The sequence below is a fragment of the Mesoplodon mirus genome (assembly GCF_964341445.2).
Source record: "Mesoplodon mirus genome assembly, chromosome: 16".
NCBI lineage: Eukaryota > Metazoa > Chordata > Mammalia > Artiodactyla > Ziphiidae > Mesoplodon > Mesoplodon mirus.
The window spans coordinates 77,489,541-77,509,576 of NC_138992.1; positions in this window are offsets into that span (position 1 = coordinate 77,489,541).

Consider the following 20,036-nt stretch of genomic DNA (forward strand, 5'->3'; position numbering starts at 1 on the left):
TACAAATATCACTGGGCATCTGCTGTGTGGCGAGGACTGTAGGCCGAGGGGTGGACTGAGCTGCCCTCTGCTCCCCTGAGGACCCCTCCCAGGGCCAAGTGGGACCCCCAAGTCCACACACTCCCCAAAACCTTAACATAAATAAACACCTCGTGCTTTAAATGTATGTGTGAAGAGTCTGTTGCCACAAAAAAGAAGCGAACAGACTTGGACCTGAATCAGGACATTTATCCCTGGAACCAGGCTAAGGTAAGAGGAGATCTGGGATTGTTTTACATGGCAATTCCACTGGTATTGGCCCACCATTCAGTTTTATTTATGGAGTGTCAGTAAGATGGATTCAGAACAGTAGATAGAGAAAAAAATATTAGATCTTTCCCACATAGCTCATAATCAAAATTAATTTAAAACAAAAGCCAGCTGCATATGACAGATCCAGGCCGTGATCTCCACTGACAATAAAGTATTATTATTTAAGTGCAGAGGATTTTAAGCCACGTTTTAATATCATTCTAAGCCTTTTAGAGGAAAGCAAAATCAGTTTAATTTCTCTTATAAAAATTAATCAACATCTGTTATTTCTGCCAACACATGCATTACAACAAAGTCAAAGCAAATCTGAAATTAGGAGCTCAAGAAATTATCTTTATTCAAAGAACTACCAGTAGGTTTCCAAACCTCACATTAAAAAGTAAACAGCTGAAATTTAAATGTGAAATATATTTTCAATATAAAAAATGTTTAATATAAAATAAAACAGATTTCCACCCCTGCCCGTTTTCTGGCACATCCTGATGGCAACTTTAAAAACTCATTCTTAAAGCACACAGCTGTCTCTAAGGGATGGATTGCCACAATGCTCCCAAAGCCCCTCCGTTTGCCTGTCTTGCAACATGTTGGATGTGTGATACGTGTTGGATATACCCAGCTTGGACGTTCCCCAACGTCTTTGATGATAAGATTCAAGGACGGCCGAGAAAGGGTCTGGACCTCGCTGCCGCCCGGTCCTCACACCCCTCCCTGCCCGGCACCCCGCACTTTCCCACACAGCGTAGGACTCCCATGGGAACCGGCCCCAGCCTGGGATTCGTTTTATGAATCATTCTCGAATCTCGGCTCCACCACGCTTCGAGATACTGGCTGTTAGCAAAGCGTTACCGCAGCAAACGGAGGGGGCAGGCACGGCGCCCCCATCCCTGGCCGCTGGGCGCAAATCAGAGCAGCAGCCTCGTCGGGCCCTGCATCCCGAGCCCAGGCTGACGGGGCTGAGTGGGAGGCCGGCCCAGCAGGTGGTCGCTCTGGAAAGATCCAGCCCCCCGTGAGAAGCGGGGCGGGCTGCTGTGGGACCCGGCGGGGACGGAGAGACCCTCGCAGGCTCCTTCCGGGGGCCTGGCCACGCCTGCTCTTTGGCCGGTGGACGCTCCGGTTCCTCAGGGGCACCAGTGTTCACACAGTCGACGTCCCGCAGGTTTTGACTGAGCCTTCAGGAGGGGAATGAACTAAACTGCTGTTAACTTCTCCCGTCAAAGCCACTTTTCTCAGCTTTCTAAAAATGATAACTAACTTCTGATTTAAGGCCTCGCCAGAATAACGTCTTTACCCAGTGTGGTAATTGTTTATATTTTGTTCTTCCTATTTCGTCCTCTGCTGTTGAAAATGTCGATTTTCAGAATTAAGACCAAACCAGGGGGGAGAAAAGTCATTTCAGAACAGAAAGGTGGGTACAAAGCCCAGCCTGAGCCCAGTCAGGGTCTTGACCCCACCACCAACGGCAGCACTTCAGCAACAGGCCTGCCTCTGGGGGAGTCTGGAGGGCGGCCCCCCGACGGGCCCTGTGCCGGCCGGACAGGTTAGTAGGTCCAGGATGCAGCCTCCGAGGGGCCCCAAGGCCGCCCCGCAGCGGGTGGGGTACAGTCCCCCCACCCCGTCTCTCCTGCCAACCTGCAAGGAATCAGTGAAGACCTTCAATCGGTGCATCACAGTTACGTTTAAAAAATTCTTCTTCTTTGCAAAGTTACCAGCTTGGGAACTTTCTTCGATTTCTGCTTTAAGCTTCTTCTCCTCAAAATACAAATGAGACGGAATCTTCCTGGGAGTCAGGATGAAACAATGAGCAGCACACCGGTCTGAGGATAGATTGTCCCCTCACGATGGCCCGGCCTCCCGGCCCACAGCAATCTCCACGTAAAGCAAGGTGAGGCCGTGGGCCTTCCAGGCTCCTCCTTGGGTGGCTCTGTACCGCCTGGGAGCTTGTTCAAAACACGAATCCCAGAGCATCTCAGCAGACGACGTGACCCGGAGTCTCGAGGCGGGTGGCATCCCGGGGCCCACGTTTTCAACAAGGTTCCCTGTGGGTCTTGTGCGTTTGGAGACAGAGTGAGGGTCCCCTTAGATCCTTCCCAACGCCGTGGTGTCTGCTCTTCGGAAGAGCTAAGGTTTACCCACCTCGACCCCCCCATCCTAGAACGTCGGACTCCCAAGTCAGGGACACGTCCTCTAGGCTGAAAGGAGGAGTCGCAGTCGCCTCGGTGTCAATAACTCTACGAGCTGCTAATAGACCTGCTTCCCGTTCTAATGATTAAGACTGAAAAAGAAACACCTTTTACGGAAAATCTGGGCAGTGGTCCAAAGGCTTCATGCCAGAAAATAATACTTTGCGTTCTTCTTTGAGACAATCTCTCGGGAACGCATTTGCTGTGAACAGGCAGCTGTTCTCTTGGACTTTCTCCTCCTGAGAGAACCTTGCTCTGTTTGGTGGTTCTTAACCAAGTTCACGTCCCCTGTGACCCCTACAACTGAAAGAGAAGCCGCGTCCCCTGGGGAGTCCGAGGCTTTCTGTTGTCCAGTTAAAGAAGCTTTTTCTGGTGCCATAGTTTCCATGGGGAAGCAGGTTTATAGCTGGATGGAATTACAGGAAATCTTAAAATTCCTTCAAAAGCAGGACATTCCCTGGAATGTCCTGGGAGGGGGCTCCTCGCGGGCCTGTTTCAGGGAACAGTGGGGGTGAGGGCGAGACAGGCGGAGCGGGAGGTTCTGCAGAGAAGGGCATCGGCCCCCTCGGCCGCCACCCAGACAGGTGAGGCGGGGGAGGGGCGCGCGCTCAGCCCCTCGCTTTGCTGATCTTTAATTCAATCCAGCAATCCTGTTGCAGAGCCCAGCCGAAGCCCCGCCCCCTGCAGCGGACAGACCCCACCCGTCTTCGCTCCGGGGCAGCCCCCGCTCCTCGGTGGGGCGCGGGCGGCGACACCCTCCTGCTGCGGCTCGGAGACCCCGTCCTGCTGAGACGCAGCGGCGCCTGCGCGCGGGGAGCTGGGCGGTGCCGCCGCCGGGAATCGGAAGCCTTGGGAGTCGCGGCCGCGGGAGACCCGCAGGCTGGGCCCACGTGTGTCGTCTGAGCGGCTCCCTCCTGCCTCTGCGCCCCTCCGCCGTTGGGGAACGGGACGGACGAGGTCCTGGGCACCACCGGGCCGGGCCCCTGTGCTCTTCAGATGCCCCGCGCCTGCCTGCCCGGGGGCCCCTCGGGGGACGTGGGCGATGTCCTCGCACGACTCCCCGACGGGGACGTTCCTGCAGCGCGCGGCCTGACCTCCCCTCCCCTCAGCTCCCACCCCCAGCTCCTCGAGGTCGGCGTCTCCCTGCCCACGGCCCCCACGGCCCCCGCCGGCCCCCAGTGTCCATGTGGGACGCGGGCGCGTCATGGAGCTTCTGCCCCAGCAGGCGCTGACCTGGGACACGGAACGGACGTGCCAGACCTGCTAAAGATCCGGTTCCTCGCTCGTCTCCGTCTGCTGGGAGGAGAAGGTGTCACAGGAAAGGAAGAAAGTAACCCCTCATCACTAGCCACCCCTTCCCTATGACCTGTGGCCCCGATGACAAGGACTCTGGCCCCTCCCTACCCCAGCCAGCCACCCCCATCGTGTTATACCAGCTGAGGACAGAGAAGCTGGCGGGATGGTGACCTGCCTCCAGTCCTAACGGGGCTGTGGGTCTGGCCCGAGGAGGTGTTTTGCTGTCTAGACAATCGGAGTCAATTAATGAGCCAATTCAGCAACCTGCTGCAGGAGGGCGGAGGCGCAGAGCGTTAGATAGACGCCCCAGGTGTCCAGAGAGCTCAAGATGCTGCAGATGGAAAGGTCTGGGGGTTGGAGCAAAGAGGACCGTGTGATACAGGCGCTCAGTCCCATTAACTTAGGTGACCCTGGGGTTGGGTTTCTTCACAGCAGCACTTCTGATGCTCCAGACCAGAGAATTCCTTGCTGAGGGGCTGCCCTGAGCACTGAAGGATCTCCCCCTGCCCTGCCGTGACAACCAAAAGTGTCTCCGTACGTTGCCAGATGTCCCTAAGGTGGTGCGGGGCACAGTTTAGAAGCCCTACAAGCACAGGACGGATCAGCCAGCCAACCAACTGGGCTCATGTTGAGAAGGAGAACCATTGGCATATTGATTTTTTTTTACACCTTATTTCAGTGATATTTTCAGATAGTCAAACTCTTAATTCTTATGAAAATAAAAGACTCCTCTGAAATCCATCCAGAAATTATTACCTGAACGGAATGGCTAGATATATAGATACCATAAATGATGTCACATCACTTCTATAGATTTATATATCACTTCTTCTAGTAGACACTAGTTTCGGTGATTGGATTTTTGACCAAAACATCATCCAACAGGAAGAGGAAGCCCTACTGTGTGCCCAGCCCAGATGTATATGTGTTATCCCACCTACTCCTGAGAGACAAGTATTGTTTTCTTTTCAGAATCGTAAAACAAGTCTCAGAGATGTTAAATTATGTTGCCCCAAGGTCACACAGCTGCTGATTAGAAACGGAATTTAAATAGGTTTGAGGGTGAAATTCATGGACCACAATGTCACAGTCCCATATTTCTCCTGGTCACAGACATCTGCTTCCAGAGCAGTGCCTTCAGGCCTCCTGTCCTGCCTGAGACCCCTCAGCTGCAGGCTCTCCACCTCACCATGGACTCTGCCCTGGTTCTTTGTAATCTTTCCAGGAATTCGTGGAGCTGTGTTAAACCACCACTCATTATGGACTTAAAAACACACACCTCGCTCTGCAAACTGGGGGCTGGACCACATGATCTCTGTGGACCCATCAACCCTAACAGTCCACGTGTGAGTGACTCTGTTTTAGAATTTTGTAGGACGTGACCATTGTTCCTGAGCTGTTGTTTTTCTCATGTTATTATCTCGCCTCTTCAACTCAGATCGGTATTTCTCACCCTAGCACATCCTAGTTTAGTCTCCGTCATGGCTGACTGGCAGCTCCATGGGATGCCCTGTTTGTGTCCGCATCCCCATATCTGGAACCAGCTGTCAGCAACTCTGCTTAGAGCTCACGGTGAGCTAGCTCAGCCACCACAGAGGAAGTGATCGTCCTACGACTTTTTAACATGTCTCATTTGTGGTTACAAGGAGTGAGTGAAAAGATGGGGAAAGAGGATAGAGCAAAGTTTTCAAATTTGTTTGTTTGTTTTCAATTAACATAAAACTGCTCAAACAAAATTTAACTGGAAGCCCAATGTATTCAACAGATAAAAACAGAGTTGCTGAGGCTTCCCTGGTGGCGCAGTGGTTGGGGGTTCGCCTGCCGATGCAGGGGACACGGGTTCGTGCCCCGGTCCGGGAAGATCTCACATGCCGCGGAGCGGCTGGGCCCGTGAGCCATGGCCGCTGAGCCTGCGCATCTGGAGCCTGTGCTCCGCAACGGGAGAGGCCACAACAGTGAGAGGCCCACGTACCGCAAAAAGAAAAAAAAAAAAAACAGAGTTGCTTTAAGTTAAAGTTTTTGGATGAAGGCCTGGAGTCTCACTTGATCATCCTTTACCTCCTATAACGAATGCCCTTTGTAAACTTCCTGCAGACCTCCTAGCTCTTCAACAAACACCACTTTAAAACTGTTGTCCTGATAAAAGCAATTATGGAAAGGCCAACAGGAACCTCCAAAGATCCACTCTTTCATAAAAGCAACAAGAACACTGGGAAAAAGTGCAAACTCAACCTTTTCAGAACTCTGGAAATTATCCAAAGGATTACAACAATCCAAGGAGTGTTTATTCAAGAAAAATGGCTGAATTTCAGTAAAAACAGTGAGCTTTGTGGCATTTTAACTTGGCCTATTCCAGTCTCCCTTGTATTCGTTTCTTATTGCTTCTGTAATAAATTACCACATACCCAGTGCCTTAAAACTGCACAAATTTATCATCTTACATTTCTGCGGGTCAGAAGTTTGACACGGGTCTCACTGGGTTAAAATCAAGAAGGTGGCAGCACTGCATTTCTCTCTGCAGGATCTAGGGACCATCTGTGGTCAGGCTGCCCTCAGCCTTGGCTCACGCAACCTTCTCTTTACTCCTCACCCACTTTTAACGACCTGTGTGATTACATGGGGCCCACACAGACAACTCAGAACAAAGCTTTTTAAGATCAGCTAGTTAGCAAACTCAATTCCATCTGCAAAACTATTTCCTCAAAAATGAAGGAGAAATTAAGACATTCCCAGATAAAAAATAACTGAGAGAATTTGTCACTAGCAGTCCTGCCTTACAAGAAATACTAAAAGAAGTGTTTCAAGCTGAAATGAAAAGACATGAGACAGTAACTCAAAGGCATATTAAGAAAAAAGGAGCACATTAAAAGTCAACTACACTGGTAAATATAAAAGACATTGTAGGGACTTCCCTGGTGGTGCAGTGGTAAAGAATCCGCCTGCCAATGCAGGGACACGGGTTCGAGCCCTGGTCCGGGAAGATCCCAATGCCGTGGAGCAACTAAGCCCGTGTGCCACAACTACTGAGCCTGTGCTCTAGAGCCCGCAAGCCACAACTACTGAAACCCGCGCGCCTAAAGCCCGTACTCCGCAACAGGAGAAGCCACCGCAGTGAGAAGCCCGTGCACTGCAACAAAGAGCATCCCCTGCTCGCCACAACTAGAGAAAGTCCGTGCACAGCAACAAAGACCCAACGCAGCCAAAAAACAAATAAATTTTAACAACAAAAAAAGACAGTGTAAATATATTTTTGTTTGTAACTCTTTTCTTCACCATATGATTTAAAAGAGAATTGTATAAAGCAATAATTACCAAAATGTATTGATGGGCTTGTAATGCATAAAGATGTAATTTATATGACAGTAATAGCACAAAGGAGAGTGGAAGATATACAGTTATATTGGAGCAAAGGTTTTGTATTCTATTGAAATTAAGTTGGTATATTTCTGGACTAAGTGGTTTTAAACTGTGTTAATAATTAAAATTAATGGAGAAAAAGCAAAAAGCACATAACACATAAAGAAAATAAATAGCAAAATGGAAGCTATAAAGTCTACCTTATTATTAACTACATTAAATGCAAATAGATTAAACATGCCAATCATAAGAAAGACACCGGTAGAGTGAATTAAAAAGAAAACATGATCCAATTATATGCTGCCTGCAAGAGACACACTTTAGATTCAAAAATACCAATAAATTTAAAGTAAAATGAGGGACCTGTAGACTCACTGCAATACCCAACAAAATCCCGGCTTGATTCTTGAAGAAATTGACAAGTTCACCATAAAATGTATATGTCAAAGCAAGGGATGCAATATAGCCAAAACAGTATTGAAAAAGTAGAACAAAGTTAAAAGTATCACACTTCCTGATTTTAAAACTTACTGCAAAGCTACAATAACGAAGCAAGTGTGATATTGGCATAGTAGACATATAGAATAATGGAATAGAATTGAGAAAGCAAAATTTGACCCATACAACTATGGTCAATTGGGTTTTGGGGTTTTTGGGTTTTTTTTTTTTTTTTTTGGTCAATTGTTTTTTGACATGGTGCCAAGACAATTAAATGGGGGAATAAATAGTCCTTTCAACAACTGCTGCTGGAACTGAATATATGCATGAAAAAAATGGACTAGGATCTCTACATCACAGCACACAAAAATCGTCCCAGAATGGATCGCAGACCTACACGTGAGAGCTAACACTACACAACTCTAGAATAAAACATAGGAGCAAATCTTCATGACCTTGGGTTAGGCATGTGGCTCCTTTCTTTCCTTGTGACGTCTGTGACTTGGATATAATACCAAAAGCGTGAGTGACAAAGAAAAAATAGGTATATTGAACTTCATCAAAATTGAAAACTCTTGTGCTTCAAAAGCATTTGTGTGCCAAAAAGTGAAAAGACAGCCCACAGAGAGAGAAAATATTTCCAAATCCTGAATGTGATAAGGCACTTATATCAAGGAGTTATATATATTTACTTACATAATATGGTGTCCAAGTTGATGAGATGGTCCATTGGCAGCTGAAGTCGGGAACTCTCGAATCTAAATAGTAACAAGACAAGTTTGAATAGGTATTCCTCTAAAGAAAATAAGCAAACAACCAATAAGCACATGTAAAAAAAAAAGATGCTCAACATCATTAGTCATAAGAAAAATATAAATTGAAATCATAATGAGATATCATTTCACACTCACACCCACAAAGATGGTAAATCAATAAGGCAGACAATGACAAGTGTAGGTGAGGATGTGGAGAATTTGGACCTCGCACACTACCTGTGGGATTGTAAAATGGTGGCAGCTTTTTGGAAAACAACTTGACAGAAAGCCTGTCTTGTCTGGCTGCTGTGGCTAGAACTTCCAGTGATATGGAGTAAAAGTGATGACAGTGGGCCACTTTTATTCAAATTAGTATTGGGAGTCCCAGCCATAGCAATCAGAGAAGAAAAAGAAATAAAAGGAATCCAAATTGGAAAGGAAGAATTAAAACTGTCACTGTTTGCAGATGACATGGTACTTACTATATATAGAAAATCCCAAAGATGTCACCAAAAAACTATCAGGACTCGTCAATGAATTTGGTAAAGTTGCAGGATACAAATTTAATATCAAGAAATCTGTTGTGTTTCTATACACTAACAATGAACTATCAGAAAGAGAAATTAAGAAAATAATCCCATTTACAGTTGCATCAAAAAGAATAAAATACCTGGGAATAAATCTAACTAAGGTGGTAAAAGACCTGTACTAGGAAAACTGATGAAACACTAAAGAAAGAAATTGAAGATGACACACAAATGGAAAGACAAACTGTATCTCTGCCAGTTTCCCTGGGACTCTCTGGGGAAACAGAAGGTTTTCTCATTACAATAAAACACATAACATGGTTCCCATGTTGATGACACATTCCATTGGCCACCGAACGGGAACGTTGACTGGAAGCTCAGGGGTGGAACTGTGTTAACAACAGGTGGTGGGTTCGTGGCCTTGAGAACTGCAGCATTTATCTTGCCCTTTAATCTTCCCGGCAGGAGGGAACAAAGCACAGCCTCTCCACATTGACCTGGCCTCCTGCCCCTCCCGAGAAGCCAGGGGCATCAGGGCCGTACTGCTCAGTCTCAGGTACTGGGTAGGATCAGGGTGCTGGCACCAACAGGTCCCTTCCTGTGTCCTGCACCTGTCACTGGACAAGATGTCACACTAGTGGGCAGAACGATGTGGGGACGGGAATGGTATGGCCCCCTCGCCAGCGTCCCTGCCCCAAACTCCACCCCCAGCTCCCGGCACGTCGCCCTCATGGTCCCCTCCCGGTGGTGTCCACCATTTCCCCGATCTTTGTTCCCGTAATACTTCTGTGTCACCAATCTCACTTACTTGTCTTCCCAATTAGGCCACAGCTCCTGAGAATGGCACCTAAAAGTGACATCACAGTGGCCGAGGTGTAGCCCAGTGAGTAATGAGGCACCCACAGAGCATCGGGGTCAGAGGCAAATGGTGCCTTGAGAGAAGTCATCCAGGGGCGATGGGCGGCTCACAGGAGCAGCTGTAAAGTTGTCAGCTTGTAACAGAACCTCATTTGCAAAGAGGCACAGAAGCTGATGTTGAAGATGTTTAACCTTTGCTTTCATAATATTCCTATATCCTAACTTTCATGACAAACATTGTAAATATTAAAATTTATTTTAGCTGAAAAGTCCAGTGTACATTCTGTGCACTATTTAATCTCTGTGTACACTAGAGGGTGAATTTAAACAGATTGATCCCTCACCCTCTGACGTTCGGGTGTCTCCGGAGAAGAGGCACGACAGAGAGGAGTTTCCGGTAAGGTACGCTGCTGGAGACATGCAACATGCTGTCCATGGAGGGGAGGACCTCGGCCAGCCCCGGCCATGGCGACTCAGGCGTGGACACACCTGGCCCTGCCGAGCAACTCCAACCCCAGGCTAGAGCATCTGGATTCACCCAGTGGGGCATGAACACCCTCAGGGGCCAGCTGGGCTGCCAGGAGACCACGCAGGTGTTGCAGGAGATGGAGGTGATGTAGGTGATGCAGGTCACACAGGTGATGTAGGGCATTTTGAAGGCAGCCCCTCCCTTCACCACAAGCATGATCCTCAGGTTCCCTGTTGTTTTCTACCTTCACACACAGCAAAAGATCTCATCTCGGCCAGACCTTGGTTTTGTGGAAACAGCATAACCTTGGAATGGAATGGAACAGGCCATATTTTCCCGCCGTGACAGGCGTGGCTCCCTGGTGAACCGTGTAGGTGCACCCCCGCCACACTTTAATAAACAGCCGTGAGCTCTGAGCACTCATTAGATGCATTATTACGGGTCCAACAATCCTGTGGATTAGATATCATTCTTATCCCCATTTCGCAGAGGAAAAAGCTAAAGCATCAGAGGGTAAAGGGTGGACTAGGCCACGTCACAGCTGCTGAGGGAGATTTGGGGTGTTTGAAGCAGCCCATCCAAGCAGCACCGGCCAGAGCAGGGCCCTTCGCTATGGCAACAACCCCAGGGCAGGCGCGACATCCAGCTTGCCCCCCTGCCCCTCCCCCGCCCCCCAGCCATGCTGCCTAATTTAGTTTAGTTCCAGAGAGTCAATAAATTTATTATTTTAAAGGAAAATGAAAACATTCCAGAAGAACATTCGAGTATAATTTCAAGCTCAAAAGAACACAAAGATCACTTTACAAAGAAGTCCTATAATGAATGAACTCTTCATGGGGGGTGGGGAGAAGGCGGAAAAATAAAGCTGGATTTCCTCAGGATCAACTCAGCCCTTTAACTCTGAATCTCGGTTACTAACAAAACATTCTCCTCTGCAGAGCTTCGCCCCACAGCTTCATCAAGCAGGAAACTATGGGAACCTTCACCAAAAGTGATTCGTGTATTTTTCTAATAAATCATCAGCTTTGCTATTGTCCTTTCAATAAAATTTTAGGAAAGAAAGAAAACTAAATTCTTCAGAATTCAAGACCTGTTGACAGATGTTGCTGTTTCCCTGGCTTTCCTCTGTAAAGTACTCCAGAAGAGTCAAGGGAAAGATACATTTTTAAAAGAAAGAAAAAGAAAAAACAATTTTTAATGAAGAATCTAAATGGAAAGTAATACTAAGAAAATATATTCACAGGGAAAGAGGAAGTGTCAGCTGGAGGGGGAGGGACGGGGGGAGGGGAGCCTGCACGGCCTGGCCTTGTGCCCCTCCCCGGGCACATGTAAAGAAAAATAAAAAGCGGGCATGCACGAACAAGGGAGTCTAACTGACCACAGTCAGGTCACAGGCTCTGCTGAGAACCCCTTGGAAAGGGTGCTGCAGGAAGTTCTGAAATCCTAACAGCTCGGGGCCAACACTGGGTTGGTTGTGTCCGTGAAGGTTTTCTCCGACCATCAATGATCAGCCAACACGAGAGGTAACAAAGTTTTATAAGGAAGCGTCTAGAGAGGGAACAAGAGGTTTTAGTTCCCCGTTACCTGAGGGCTGCCAAGACCCAGGTAGGTGTTCAGCCGTCTGCCCGGTTCCTTCCCTGGAAGAGTCTGGGGGCACTTCCTGTCCACCCTGCACCCCTAGGAAGACCAGCGATGGCCTCGCTCACACTGGTCCCCAGGCGGCGGGACTCAGGGCCACCATCCCCATCACAACCACTTGGAAGGTGATTCTTCTGCCTACACACTGTAGATTCGCCGCCAGTTTTGTAGGACAAGTGCAAAAGAGAGAGGGACAAAGCAGGTAAGAATCGGCCAAACAATGTCCTTTAGCCTTTTGCTGAGACCCAAACCTCCACCTCCTTCCCGCAGTTACAGCTGCGAGCCGCACAGTGAAGGGCGCTGCGGCCGTGCAGGGTCCTGGGCACCGCTGGGACGTCTGGCCGCTCTGGACTCACGAGGAGGAGCGGGAGGGAGGTAGCAGGTGGTGTAATCCAGCTGCACTTGAGGGCGTTGCGGGGGGAACAGCCAGGGCCACACAGGACTGCGTCCCCCAGCGTGCTGCACCCTGTTCTGAGGTCAGCCCAACGCCAGGTACACCCACCACCGATCCCTCTCTAAGGGGCTCTCACGCCCGGGGCCACTCCGCCCACCCTCACCCCCCAGGGCCAGCTTGGACACCCCCTGCACCCACAGCCCACTGCAGTCATCACACCTGCCACCCTAAGGCTGCTGCTCTGCCCGGCCGGGTCCTTGCCACCAAGTCACAGCACAGGAGCTCCGTCCAGACTGTAAACCCCCGCTCCCTCCCTGATCTGCACCTGGCCTCCCCACGCCTCACCAATGTCTGTGGTTACGACAGGCAGGCAGCCCAGGGTCTACAGTGTCTGCACCCTCACACCTGCCACACCTGCCACCCAGCTGGCCAGGTGACTTCGCCTCTTGGGCGTTAGTGAGCCACGCTTCTTCTAGATAAAGAAACACTATCCCTGCTTCTCTGCTCTAGTGTCCGCTGTCTGTCCCACTCACTGGGAAAGGCAGAGATCTCTTTCTTCATTACTTCAAATTTTCCTTTAAATCTTCAGTTACAATGTCTCATTTCAAACATCAGAGGTCTTCCTCCCACAGGCAAACTCCCAGGGGTGGGAGGAGCTCTGGGCTGGGAGTAACAAGCTGCACCCTGACGCCTGCACTGAGCCCAGGAACTTGGGCCGGGTTCCCTCCAAGCCCTGAGGCTCTGCATCCTTACTGAAATGATGATGCTGGTCCCACAGAGCTCTGAGGATTGTGCCAGCCCTCCAGGGAGGCCACCAGAATGGAGCTGGCTGGGTCAGGGCTTCCCATACTCCACGATGGCCATTTGTAACTCTGGTGACAGCCTCTGGGCAAGGGCACTTACTGCCCCTCATTGGCACACGAATGTCAGTGGAGAAACTATTCCTGAATAGTTTCAGTGCTGCTCATGGGTCGAATGGTTCACAAATGCTTTCCCTTTCTAAACCTAGAAATTGTCCTCAGATGGTCCTTTTCCCAGAATTCATCCTTCCATGTCTCTCCCTGTGAGTTCCTCTAATGTAAAAATATTTGGCAGCTTTTTCCAAAAAAGTTTCAGCTGCCTAAAATCAAGAGTTTCTATAATTTAATCTGGTTATGAAATCCCTTAAGGAAAAATAATGATGAAAAGCTTTCTGCTAGGGAAGTTATATTGTGGAAAAATGACCTTGCTACTTACAAAGTCAGGTTTACTTCTGAATAGCTAAAGGTATGCCCAGAAATGTACATACTATGAGATGTGGTTTTCCTTTGAAGGTCTGAGCTGTGCTGAGTGCTGGGGTGTGTGGGGTCTCTTTGGGATGATGTAAAGCAGGTCAGACTCTCATTACCCAAAAGAAGGGCTGACTCCAGATCTAGCAATAGGGAGTCACAGCTTTGCATGAAATTGTGATCCTTTCAGTCAAGGCAACAAATTTCTCAATAAATGAAAATATTGTTTCAACAGAGAAACTGCTGCTCCAGATTCAGTGGGTACTTTTTCAAATTCTGTTTCTATTCTCACATAAGAGGATTAATCACAAGTAGTTTATAACATCGCAAAGAATTCAAGGACCAATGAAAAAATATGTTGAAGTCTTGACTTAGCATGAAGATGATTTCTGCTTTTAACACATCTTCCTTGTTTGGAAGATAATGACAGTGTCAGGCATTATCTCCTGGAGGCCCCTGAGAAATGCCTCCCGCTTTTGTGTTCTAGGACGTGGATCCACGACGGCGCCCCGTGTCCTGATTGGAGCCGCCTCTCCTCCTTCCTCCCCTGGGGACTTGGTGAGACCTGCCCCCTTCTCACACCAGGACCATGTCCACCTGCCTCCACAGATACCCACCCTCCTGCCTCCTTGCTGCCCCAGCCCGTGTGGAATCGCCCCCTGACTGTCCCGCGACCCTGCCCCCCAGTTCCAGCTTCTCGACCTGGATCCGACCTCTCGTGTCCCCAAACCCCCATGACCCCCAGGTCACGGGCTTCAGGGCTCTTGGTGTCCATCCTGACAGGTGGTCCAGGGACCCAAAAGGGGGTCTAGCACCCAATGTTGTGCTCAGGGTGGCCGGGAAGGACCCCCACCCACTGGGAGCCGACAGCTCTCCAGTGTGGACCAGCGGGATTTGTAAGTCTGTGTTTGCCCTTGATTCCAGACTAAATTTCAGACTGAAGCTCTAAGCTGTCTCTCTCTCTCCGTGTAGTAAGTTTATGTGTCTGTGATTCAGAAAGGGCTTCCCCTCTCCTGCGTGTGTACGTAACACCTGCTACCTCCCGACGGTGTTAGCATATTAGATCATAAAATCTCTAAAATCATGAACACTGTGGAGACAAATGTGTTTCCACAGAAACCTCGAGCATACCCCAAGGTCCTTCAGGTCTGGCCCTGCTCGCCATCCCCTGCCCCACAGACTCCAGACCCCCCCCTTTCTCGAGACACCCCCACAAACGACCCTCCTCCCCACAGCAACCACGCCCTAACTGTCTAACCACAATAATGTTTCAATGTACATAATGTAACAAAAAACAGGAGAGAAACTCTGTCATGAACTTCTCCATCTTAAACTTCCCACCCATGACACCCATGAGAGGGTTTCTTTACCGGGTGACAAGTTTTTCATCACATTGTGTGACATTTTCACTGAGACAGTTTATCAGTGTAGACACGGCTCATAAACCGGACAGGTGAGGCATGAGCATAGCTCGTGGTTTCCAAGCCGACAAACGCAGGAAGGGTACGATGTGCACATGCATACACACGTATGTGTGGAGGCTCTATGACGCCACCCACAAAAAGGGTCTGCACACTGTCACCCCTGCTGACAAGGACGACCCCCAATCCCAGCTCTTGGCCCCAAATGTAATTCTCCACCTGAAAGGCACCAGGCCCCCTGGAGACGCGGCTGGGTGGGGGCAGGGCCGGGAAAGCACAAGGTGAGCAGGAAGTGCGGACGTTTGTAAGGACACGGAAGCCGCCTTGACGGGGCTCTCAGTGGCCAAACGGGGGCCAATCTTAACATCAGAAAAAAAGTGATGGTGATGAACTACAGCCCTCGGACTGAAACAGGAGTCCGTGTGGTCTCACCTTAGTAATAAAAACCTTACATGAAAGAGGAAGTTCTCCCTTGCAGTAGAACAGCAGCTACTAAATGCAGGAAGAAATAAAAATACACCTCGCCTGTCAGCTATTCTGGCAAGAAACATCAGTGCGTGAGGCATGAGACTTTAAGTAGTTTCAAAGGCATCTCCACGCCAAATACTTATTGCTACAAAGAGAACCAGAAGGAAGGAAGCTGGCATAGAGCTTCTTAACTACGTGGTCAAATTCAGTGTCACTGGTATCGAGAAAAATCAACATCGATTGCCCCCTGATAAGATCATTGCTTTGGTATTCTGGTCAAAATATGTACAAACCAGGTCTAATCATGAGGGAACTCTGGATCATCCCAAACGGAGGGGAATTCTAGAAAATTACTAGCAGTAATTTTTTTTTAAATGTCAAGGCCACAAAAGTCAAGGAAACACAGAGACACTGTTCCAGATCAAAGGTGGTGAACAGCCACGACGGGGATGAAGTGGGCCTGGGTTCCACACCTTCCCGGTAAAGGGTGTTGTTGTGACACTTGGACACGTTTGAACGGGGCCTTGGTGCAACTCTGGCTAAGTTCCAAATTGCTCCTAAATAAAAAGTTTACTTTAAAAATGTCTTTCGCTCTTTCTCATTTTTTCCTGTGACTGGTGAAATTGTTTGGTTGTATTTAAATGGTTGAGAATTATATTTTACAAATGCATTTGAGCATATGTATGTGAGACAGACAGCCAGACGGACAAACAGATGGGCAGACCGATGGACAGACACACAGATAATGCCTTAAATTTCACTTAAATACGTATGCACGTGACATCACAAATCTTTAGACACAAACTCTTCCATACTTTACATCAATTTAAATTTCTCTCTCCAATATTGTTTTCCAAAATCGACAGTTGAGAAGTAAATTAGAAATGCAAAAACGGTGTTTCAAGAAGCCGTGAGTTACAGCCTTTCAGGAAGTGGGACGCCCCGTGACCGGCAGCAGGCTCTGTGTGGACGTCTCAAAGCACGGTCTCTAATTCTTGAAACGTGGATCAGAACATCCTTAGTTCTCTCTCTAATTTCACTTCAAGGACATACCCCTCAGCTGTTAATGTCAGCAGCCCAGTGGGCTCTGACCCCAGTGCTGCTCCCCCGAGGGTGACGTGGACTGAAACACCCCCTCATCCTGCTTGAGGCTGAGCTGCTGCCCAGGGCACCCGCGAGCAGCACAGGACACGGTTCTCCGGGGAAACAGGGGAGGGGTCATCATCCACAGAGGCCCAGGAGGGGAGGGGTCGGCACCCATGAGGGGTCCCCTGGATGAAGGACCCTGGATGAACCACACATGCGCTTTACGTCCAGTGACAGACTCATTTATGGGCCTTTTCCCAGAACCATTTCTTTCCCGCCCCATCAACATTTACAAAGTCATTCCTGAGACACTGAACCCCGACCAAGTCCTTGGAACAGAGCTTGTCCTTATGATTAAAGATGTGACCCCAAATCCTAAGCAAACACAATGACTCGACCCAAGATACTTTAAATCCTCATTTTCCTCTTCCTGCCACCCAATCCTCAAACGTCCTGTCCTAATTTCTAAGATTCACCCAAACTCCGTGAGAATCTCTGAGTCCTGTCCTCTGGCGTCTCCCAGCAAAACATCTCAACCAGTGGCGACTTAGAGGGTCTCTGGAAACCACCGGCCTGGGGTGGACAGGCGCGTCCAGACTCTGAGCCTGGGGGGCAGCCAGACAGCCAACACCCCGATGTCAGGACAGGCTGTGGGAGAAGCAGCATCGCCCCCGCCTGTTCTTCCCAGACGCCTGCCTTCCCCCAGGATGATTAAAATCAGTGTGTCTTATTCTTTCTCCAAACATCTTGTTCTAAACCCTGGACACTGCTGTGGACTGGGAACCAGCTGAGGCCAGTGGTCAGGCAGGCGGGGGCCGCGGGGCCCCTGCTGTCCCAGGGTTTGTTTACTGGACTCCCCTCGCGGCTCTGCAAACTTGGGGTTTTGCAATCTTGTCCTGAAAGGCTTGAATGAAGTCTTTATATGTAATTCAGTCGTTTCAGGGCTGGTCTAGGCCATGGGCCTGGATATTTATTTACACTTCTTGACCCGAGGTTAGCTCATTTCATGGCTGTAACTGTGATCTGCTCTTCGGGGCCCTCCTCTGTGCCACGGAGCACACCCTGGACATGGACAAACATTCGCAGGAAAACCAAAACCAGTTTCTCACAAAGCGCCTTTAAACAAAATCCTCACCCCTGCATCTTAACAAAAGGCAGCTTATCTCCCTGCAAAGGGCGGTGAAGCGGTGGGGGGCTCCCTGCCGGGGCCACCAGCCAAGCAGCAGGAGGCTCAGCGGGATCCCCCGCCGCCCTGCCCGCGGTGGGCAGTCTCCTCCTCCAGGGAAGGATGGGAACCAGCTTCCAGGAGAACCGGGCCAGGGAAGGGGGCCTGGCTCACAGAGCAGTCGCTGCTGGGGCCAGACTCGGCTGGGTCGCCTTCTCTCTCCCTCTTCGTCCAGCTGGGCATTTGCTGCCAGGCCTTGTTTCGTTTTGTTTTTTACTAGTTCTCAGTTTTAAGGCAGATCCTAAGGTCACAGATGAGGTGCTGCGCAGACGGGAGTGTCCTCGTCTCTAACCACCCACGGGCTCCCTCTAAGGCCGTGTGGTCGACAGGAAAGCAGGCACAGGCTCGTGGCTCCTGGCGTGAGGATGGGGATGGGGACGCAGAGCTGTCAGCATGTCCGAGTGCGGGAACAACAGGATTTCCCTCCAGTAGAGGCCTCGGTGGCCACCGAAGTGCCTGACGGGGCGCAGTCGCGCGGGACACACCATGCGGAGACGCGGTCGGCGCCCGCGCTTCTCAGCATCACAAAGCAGTGGAGGGGGCTCTGATCTAGACCCTCCACACCTGGTCCACACCTGGTCCACCCACTCATGCTTTATTTGCTGTCCTGACTGAGAAGGGCGGAGTGTGAGACCGTTAACTTGCATCTGAAGGCGGAGCTCCAGGACCTCATACACAGCGGCTCCTGGACATGCGCCGCCCCCCCCCGCCCCCCGGCCCTGCGCGCCTCGGCCCCGCCCGTGACCCCATCCAAAGAGCTTCCTGACCTCGGCAGCCAGAGCTTGGGAGCCCCCGTGGCCGCTGCCCTCGGTCCCGCATCCGCTCCGTCACCAGCTCCTCCTGAAAGAACCCCCCGCCTAGCTGTCCTTCCACTCCCGACCCACAGCCTGCGGGGCGTCCACTTGGTCCTCACCCTCTGCGGCCCTGACCCTGCCCACACCCCGTCCCCAGCCTGACACCCAGCACGCGGCCTTACCACCTCCACAGCCTGAAGCACAGTGCGGAGCGGCGTCGAGCCTGTGCTCCTGAGCATTTGTTAAACACCACGTGTGCAAGTGACAGAAGGATATGCTCTGGAAAGAACTGACAGAACGCACTGGACTCGGCCTCGTCTGGGGTGTACGTCTGCTTCTCAGGTTTGAGCAAAATTGAAAGGCGCTAACGCATTCCCAGGTCACTGCGCTGCCAGGTCACCTGGCGGACCTGTGGCTCCGGCCCCCCGCCCAGAGGCTCTGAGCTGTGGGCACTGCCCAGGGCTGACCATTGAGCCCCTGAGTTCCTGGCTCCCTCAAAGGAATGTGACGGTGTGACCGAGCCAGGGGTTCAAACCCCACCTCTGTTGCCTCCCAGCCTCCCAGCCCGCCTGAACCTCAGTTCCCGAATCTGTAAACTGTGGATGACGTATAAATACAGGAGCTGTATGGAAAGTAAAGGCTCAGCTAATTTAAACAGTACTTGTTAATGGCAGTGGCAAATTCTTCTATCCTAATTGGATTGCATTAATTGGACAAATTGTCCCTCCTGAAAGAAATTACAGCCATGGACTGTGCCCTGCAGCAGGGGAAGAGGCCCATGAAAGAAGGAGTACTTTCTGTTTAACCACAGTTCCCACAGCACAGTTTTGGTGGTTGTGTTTCACTGTAAGGAAGCAGAGATACTTATTTCTCAAGATGAGAATGGTCACTGTTTCATTTGCCCAGGGATAGCTTTGGAGGAGCCATCAGGAAACAACTGCATTCGGCTTTTGCTCTGTATCTGCTGACAGCCGGCCTGCGTGGATTAACATCCCTGGGCCTCCACACAGGTCTGGCTGGGCTGGAGGCTCAGCTGAATTCCCAGGACAGCCTGCGGTGCCATCAGAGCTGTTTCCTGGCCAGGACACAGGATCACGGGGCAGGACACAGGTAGGAGAAAGCAAACCTGGATCCAGGGGCTTTATCATGTTCCAAAGTGGCCTGAACCTTGCAGGGTAAGCTAACGACAGGACGTGATGTGGAATTGGACTCGTAACTACACTTGACACAGAATCTTCATTCAGAAAGTCACTTTCATAGACAAAAATAGTAATAAGTGAAAAATAAAAGCAAATCTATTCTTCATTTTCTATTTTTTAAATTTTTATTTATTTATTTTTGGCTGTGTTGGGTCTTTGTTGCTGTGTGTGGGCTTTCTCTAGTTGCAGCGAGCAGTGGCTACTCTTCGTTGCGGTGCGTGGGCTTCTCATTGTGGTGGCTTCTCTTGTTGTGGAGCATGGGCTCTAGGTGCATGGGCTTCAGTAGCTGCAGCACACGGGCACAGTAATTGTGACTCGTGGGCTCTAGAGTGCAGGCTCAGCAGTTGTGGC